We start from the raw sequence: 7,165 nt of genomic DNA on the forward strand, positions 1-7,165 counted from the left end.
GACAACTAACCTAAGATAACTGCTTAACTTCCAACATGTTCCTACTTTACCCCAAGAAAGTTACCTAATATAGCAACATTTCTGTGAACTTGCTCCTACTATATCCATCAGAAATTAACAGACCATAGTCATTCCTGGGCATCCCCAGAACGTTAAATAGCTTATCTGTTCTTCTTGGATTATTGTTCCCCCTTCCTTAATTGCTCTCTATTGCTAGTTCCCCTACATTCTACATTATAAACCATTTGTTTTACATTTTTCAAAGTTCACATTAGTGGTAGCATATAATATTTCTCTTTTTGTGCCTGGCTTATTTCGCTCAGCATTATGTCTTCAAGGTTCATCCATGTTGTCATATGTTTCACCAGATCGTTCCTTCTTACTGCCGCGTAGTATTCCATCGTGTGTATATACCACATTTTATTTATCCACTCATCTGTTGAAGGACATTTGGGTTGTTTCCATCTCTTGGCAATTGTGAATAATGCTGCTATGAACATTGGCGTGCAGATATCTGTTCGTGTCACTGCTTTCCGATCTTTCGGGTATATACCGAGAAGTGCAATCACTGGATCGAATGGTAACTCTATATCTAGTTTTCTAAGGAACTGCCAGACTGACTTCCAGAGTGGCTGAACCATTATACAGTCCCACCAACAATGAATAAGAGTTCCAATTTCTCCACATCCCCTCCAGCATTTGTAGTTTCCTGTTTGTTTAATGGCAGCCATTCTAACCGGTGTTAGATGGTATCTCATTGTGGTCTTAATTTGCATCTCTCTAATAGCTAGTGAAGCTGAACATTTTTTCATGTGTTTCTTGGCCATTTGTATTTCCTCTTCAGAGAACTGTCTTTTCATATCTTTTGCCCATTTTATAATTGGGCTGTCTGTACTATTGTCATTGAGTTCTAGGATTTCTTTATATATGCAAGATATCAGTCTTTTGTCAGATACATGGTTTCCAAAAATTTTTTCCCATTGAGTTGGTTGCCTCTTTACCTTTTTGAGAAATTCCTTTGAGGTGCAGAAACTTCTAAGCTTGAGGAGTTCCCATTTATCTATTTTTTCTTTTGTTGCTTGTGCTTTGGGTGTAAAGTCTAGGAAGTGTCCGCCTAATACAAGGTCTTGAAGATGTTTTCCTACATTATCTTCAAGGAGTTTTATGGTACTTTCTTTTATATTGAGATCTTTGGTCCATTTTGAGTTAATTTTTGTGTAGGGGGTGAGGTAGGGGTCCTCTTTCATTCTTTTGGATATGGATATCCAACTCTCCCAGCCCCATTTGTTGAAAAGACCATTATGACTCAGTTCAGTGACTTTGGGGGCCTTCTCAAAGATCAGTCGGCCATAGATCTGTGGGTCTATCTCTGAATTCTCAATTCGATTCCATTGATCTATATGTCTATCTTTGTGCCAGTACCATGCTGTTTTGGCAACTGTGGCTTTATAATAAGCTTCAAAGTCAGGGAGTGTAAGTCCTCCCACTTCGTTTTTCTTTTTTAGAGTGTCTTTAGCAATTCGAGGCGTCTTCCCTTCCCAAATAAATTTGATAACTAGCTTTTCAGCTGGTTAACTTCTTTATCAATTTTCAGCTGTTCTTCCCAAGCTTTACTAGCATTCTCATGCCATGTTTATAAAAAGTGTGCCATCTGTACTGACTGATGAAGCATGGTGCCAGCTACTGCAGCAGCAGTGGTTATTGCTATTAAACCTATAATAAATGCAACTAATATACCTAGAAATCTTTTTACTTTATGTAACACTTTATTTAATAATGCTAATAGTATATGCATATCAGGAGACAATTCCTAGGGCCTTTTCTAAGTTACTGGTATCTAGAGGCCTGTTTGTCTTTGTAAGACAATTAGAGTAAGATTGCTGTTACTTAAGGTTCTATTTGCACAAGAATATAATGCACAAGTGGCATTAGCATTACAAGAAACCACCTTAGAACTCATGTTAAGAGAGAGATTACTTATCCAAAATACATATGGGTCTCTAACACAAGCTTGCACACTAAAGTGTTTGAACTCAGTCAAGTTTAAAGTGTAATTATTTTTACGGGAATATGTTCCATTCCATATTTTAATATACTGCAGAGCCATTGGAATCTTCCAAATAGATGTTTGAAGGGCAAAATTATTTAGAAAAGGCCATGATGGGACCATTCCCATACCACGCTATATTATAGGTTTTCTGGCTTCTGTTTGCATGCTATCAGTATCATTTAGAAGGGATGCCAAATTATGTGTATGAATTTTCCATCTTAACTGTTTATGTGCTGAGCAGGACTCGTTTCGGCCACTGTAGTTCTGCACTGCGAACCCCTTAGGGGACCAGTCAGCTACAATTCCTTAGGAACTATTAAGCAGTAGCACACCATTAGTCCCTCGACAAGTTTCCCAATGTATTCTTATTAAATTTGGAGACCAATACTTTGGTGCTTGGCAGACAGGATGCTGTGGAGTTTCATCATTTATACTACTATTATGTTGGTATGCAAAACTTTGACCTGTCAACAAACATAACATAGAATGAGAGACATTTCCATGCTTTGGAATTATTGAAAGCCATGCTTGTTGCTCAAAAGACAAACATTCTTTCGCATGTCTCAAACATAGCAGTAAATGTAAGAAGGCCAAAGTAGAATTATACTGAGTCCCTTCCTCTTTAGGATGTTTTGGTAGCCTGTCGTCCTTCAGGCCAGGAAGCCATGCTGTATCATTGAGATAAATAAGAGGGGCTGGATCATTCCATTCCACAGGCCGTAATAGAGGAGGATTGGGGATATATGCCCAATAAGTATAATTATGAGCATGGGCATCTACTAAAGGAAGCATACTTACAGTAGTAGTTATAATAGCAAATAAAGCTATCACCAGATTAGAGGGGGTGAATGGCCGGTGCTCCTGCCAAACCAGCTGTTGGCACAAATTTTTAATTTGTCCCATGTAGGAGGAGAAGCCTCAGTGGTGGCCGGCGTCGGTCCGATGTGAGTTGTTTTCAGCAAGAGGCCCTCCATCTGCATCACTGGAGGTTCTATGTCCCACATGAACTTTCTCTTTTTCCTGCTCATGGTACGGTTTCAAGTGTCATGCGGGCACCTAAATAGGAGTTTGATCTTCACCTGGAGAGACACAAACAAACCCTCGCCCCCATGTTAACAATTTTCCTATTGTTCACTGCCCTGTCACAGGGTCCTTCCACTACACAGGAGGACTTGTAGTAAAAATATATTTGGACATAGTAGGAGGGCTGAAGAAATGTTTTTCTGCAGGAGTGCCATTGAGTTTCTCATAAAAATTTAAATAATTCAAGGTAAACAACACATGGCAGAGATGGACCACAGGAGTGATTTTATCCAGACTCTCATCTCCCCCTTTTTGTTTTTGTAAATATTCTTTTAATGTTTTGCTACAAAATGTAAAGTTGATGAGGTTTGGAATAGCATTTAAGTGCATTCTATTTAGATTATTGGAAATGACATTTTACAAAATGAATTTTATTTTCAAATTAAGAACTTAATTTTACTGTAGTGACATAATAAATCACTGATAATTTATAAAATATTTATTAGACTGTAGTTGATTACACCAGTAGGTTGAAGAAATTTAGTGTTACAATAGTCACTTTAATCCAATTTTCTATGTTGCAAAGCATTGTTTTGTTATTAGTATAACAGAAAGCATGTGAGATAGTTGAGGAAATTTATTTCTATTGCTCACTATGTGGTTATACAAAGAATGAAGAAGCAGATGTTTTATATTTCACCAATTTTATACTTTGTTCACTGAATTACAAAGTTTTTGATGTATTTATGATTATAAATTATATATTAAAGTTCTTAAATGAACACTCTTAAATATAACTGGGCACTTTGATATTAATTACAGTTTAAATTTACAAGATTAAATTTATAATTTCACCAAGTAGGAGAAATATGAGTACAATACATCAATAAGAATTTTTAGAGGTGAGGATATTGCAAGTGAATTAAATTTAATTTAGATAAATGGACTTTGTCTAGTAAAATTACTTACAAAAAGGAAAGTAAGTTAAGAGTTTTTAAAAGCAAAGAAGCTATTAATAATAGCATGAATTATATTCCCCTATATTTTTCTAAGTACTGCTATCATTGGACCATGATAGACATTATATATATATACACACACACACACATACATATATATATATAAATTATGGAAGTAATAAATTTTAAGTGCTTGATTTAACTCTTTATAATTTAAAAGATACTAAGTAAAGTGTTTATATTTTCCCAGGCTTCATTTCCACAGTATACTTATGGGATTATATTTATACAATTTTTAAAATAGTTTCCACTTTACTTAAATAATTATTTTAATGATTTAATATGTTTTAAAATATATCTTAAAATATATTTTAAGTGTCTATTATGTGCAGACAGACATAATAAAATATAGTATGTCCTTAGTGAAATTTATTCATAAATATTTAAAAGTAGTAGAATTCAGAGAGATACATTATCTTTGTTAAGAGGACAACAAGCAGATTCATAATATAATACTATTATATTATATTATATTATAATTCATAATATAATTAAATAGATTTGATTGTGGTAAATCTCATTTAATGACAAGCAAGTTATGAGTGAGAAAATAGTCCCTTACATATGTATATTTTTAATGAGACAATAAATAAGTTAAATAAAATGGCCATTTGAATTGGGCACTACTGGGAGGAATCCCTTTTTAAGAAGTATTTTTCATAAGACAAACAAAACACACACATACACACACACACACACACACTTGACTTGCAGGGGTTTTCTGAGAAAACGGAATAACTGAATGCATGTGACAAATTGCAGGGAAGTTATTTTGACAAAACAGATTTTTTGCCTTTTTCATTGATCACTCAGGAAAACATTTTTATAACCTTTTACTAAGAAATAATACCTTAATAATCTAAGGAAACATTTAATAAAAGCACATTTTAAAAAAATATTTCATATTAAAAGTTACCAAAATGATTTTGGAAATTGTTTTTAAGCATTTTACAACATACAATTATTATGATGAGAAGTAGGATAGGAGAAGCAGGAAGAGAGTGGCTAGGTTGATAGTAAAACAGCAGGAGTATATTTTGTGAATTATTAGGCACATACATACAACACTGAATATTAATTACTGCTTCAGTTGGTGGTTAGAATATTTAATGCTATTTTGTTTTACAAAACCACTTTTTTTTCTTTAAGTAGTGAGGTTCTATTGTTAAGCAGTGTTATTACTAGTTTTTACTATTTTCTAACTTTGACCACAGAAATAATTTTTTCCACAAACCTTTTACAGCTTTCTGTATCCATTCCTCAACCTTGGCTACAAAAACAAATCTTCAACTTCATAAACTTTTTGCAACTTTCTGTATCTATGTTTTCACAAACTTTTTATAGCTTTCTGTATTTATTTTTTAACTTTGACTACAGAAATAAATTTCCCACTTTACAAACTTTCTGCAACTTCCTGTATTCATTCCGGCTTCATCCTACATTCTTAAACAATCAGTTATTTAGAGCAAAGCTACTTCTCTTTCTCTCTAATTAGAAAAACATTCTTTATACTTTTTATACAACATGCTATTACCATTAAAATTAAACTTGTTAGAATAATGCTGAATATTTAAAACACTTTAGTTAATGCATTCTGAAACAGCAATAAACAATTTTTTGGCAGGGATTAATGGACTGTATAGGTGTTACATTGTTCCACAACAGGACGCCGAGACTTGTTAGGAATAGGAATTTGTTTTTTGTGTTGCTCATCCTGCAAAGGCAGAGTTGGTGAGGCAGCCAGTCTTCCTGCTCTCTAATTACATCCTTTTTTTCAGACTCCTCAGGGAGAGCCCTGGGCTGAATGGACGATTGAAGGGGACATAGGGCAGTACAAACTAGCCCCCAGGTTATTAAGGTTGAGACCGATATTTTGCTTCCTAATTTATGTTTCTTCTGAAGGACATAGCTGACAAGTTTCCCAAATTCCAAATTTAAAGTGCCTTGCTGAATAGAAGATAGCTGGGGGTTTTTGTTCCCAGTACAGGTGGGGGAGCAGGAGGAGGCAGTGGAAGCTCCTGAAATTGAGGTGGGGGAGCGGAGGGCTATGGAGAGCATGGCTTAAGGGGGAGAGAATCCTCACCCTCTGGGTCTGCCAGATTATTATCATTATTCTCCTCCTCATCCTCCATCAGGAGGGGCTTTAAAACTGACTTAATTAAGGTCCAAGTAAACCAAATAGTGACTGGCAAAGGGACACCCTGTATATGCAATTTATTTAATTCTTTACCCACCTTATCCCAATCACTAGATTCCAGGGAGCCAAGAGAAGGAAACCAAGAGCAATACTTTTCTACAATTTGCAAGAGCTTTAGAATATGAGATTCATTAGCCTTAGCACTGCCAGCTTTTAAGAGCTGATGGAGGAGCTAGACATAAGGTCAATACTTGGTTGTGCTGTCTCCATTCCCCATAGTAACCCTGCTTTAACAAAATGCTCGGGAGTCTTCTTACCTAGAGAAGTAGTGAGGCCTCTGCTCCACCCGAGTTCCTGCGCCGGTATCACACACCTCAGTTGATTAAACAAGCCTTCCCCAGAATGGAGCGGACCAGCTGCTTTGAGATTTGAGCCCCACGTTGGGCGTCACTTGTTGCCGGGGGCAACGCAGAAATTAAGATTAGAGACAAAAATATCTCTTGGAGACTGGGAGCAGGGGACACAACGCCTGTCTGACGAGTGTGTGAGTTCCATTTCCAAGACCCTTATTTATTATGCTTTTAGGGTAGAGTAATGCTTTACTGTGCACGTAGACATTTTCCTATGGTTGTTTACATCTGTCTGCAAAATGGGTCTTATCTTATTTTCAAGGACAACAGAAAAACAGTTCCCCAGCTGCATTCTCACGTCCACGCATACTTTAACGAGGTGTGCCTCGATAGTGTTCCATCTCAGCAGGGGCCTAGTGTTCCAGGCCCCCACCTCAAGCATGAGGGAAGGAGAGGAGAAACTTCAGGCCCTGTTTCCCACAGAGATCATATAACATTTGTCCTTTTGTGTCTGGCTTATTTCACTCAACGTAATATCTTCATGGTTCATCCATATTGTAGCATGTATCAGAACTTCATTCCATCT

This window comes from Choloepus didactylus, chromosome 12, assembly GCF_015220235.1.
Source record: "Choloepus didactylus isolate mChoDid1 chromosome 12, mChoDid1.pri, whole genome shotgun sequence".
In the NCBI taxonomy this organism is placed as follows: domain Eukaryota; kingdom Metazoa; phylum Chordata; class Mammalia; order Pilosa; family Megalonychidae; genus Choloepus; species Choloepus didactylus.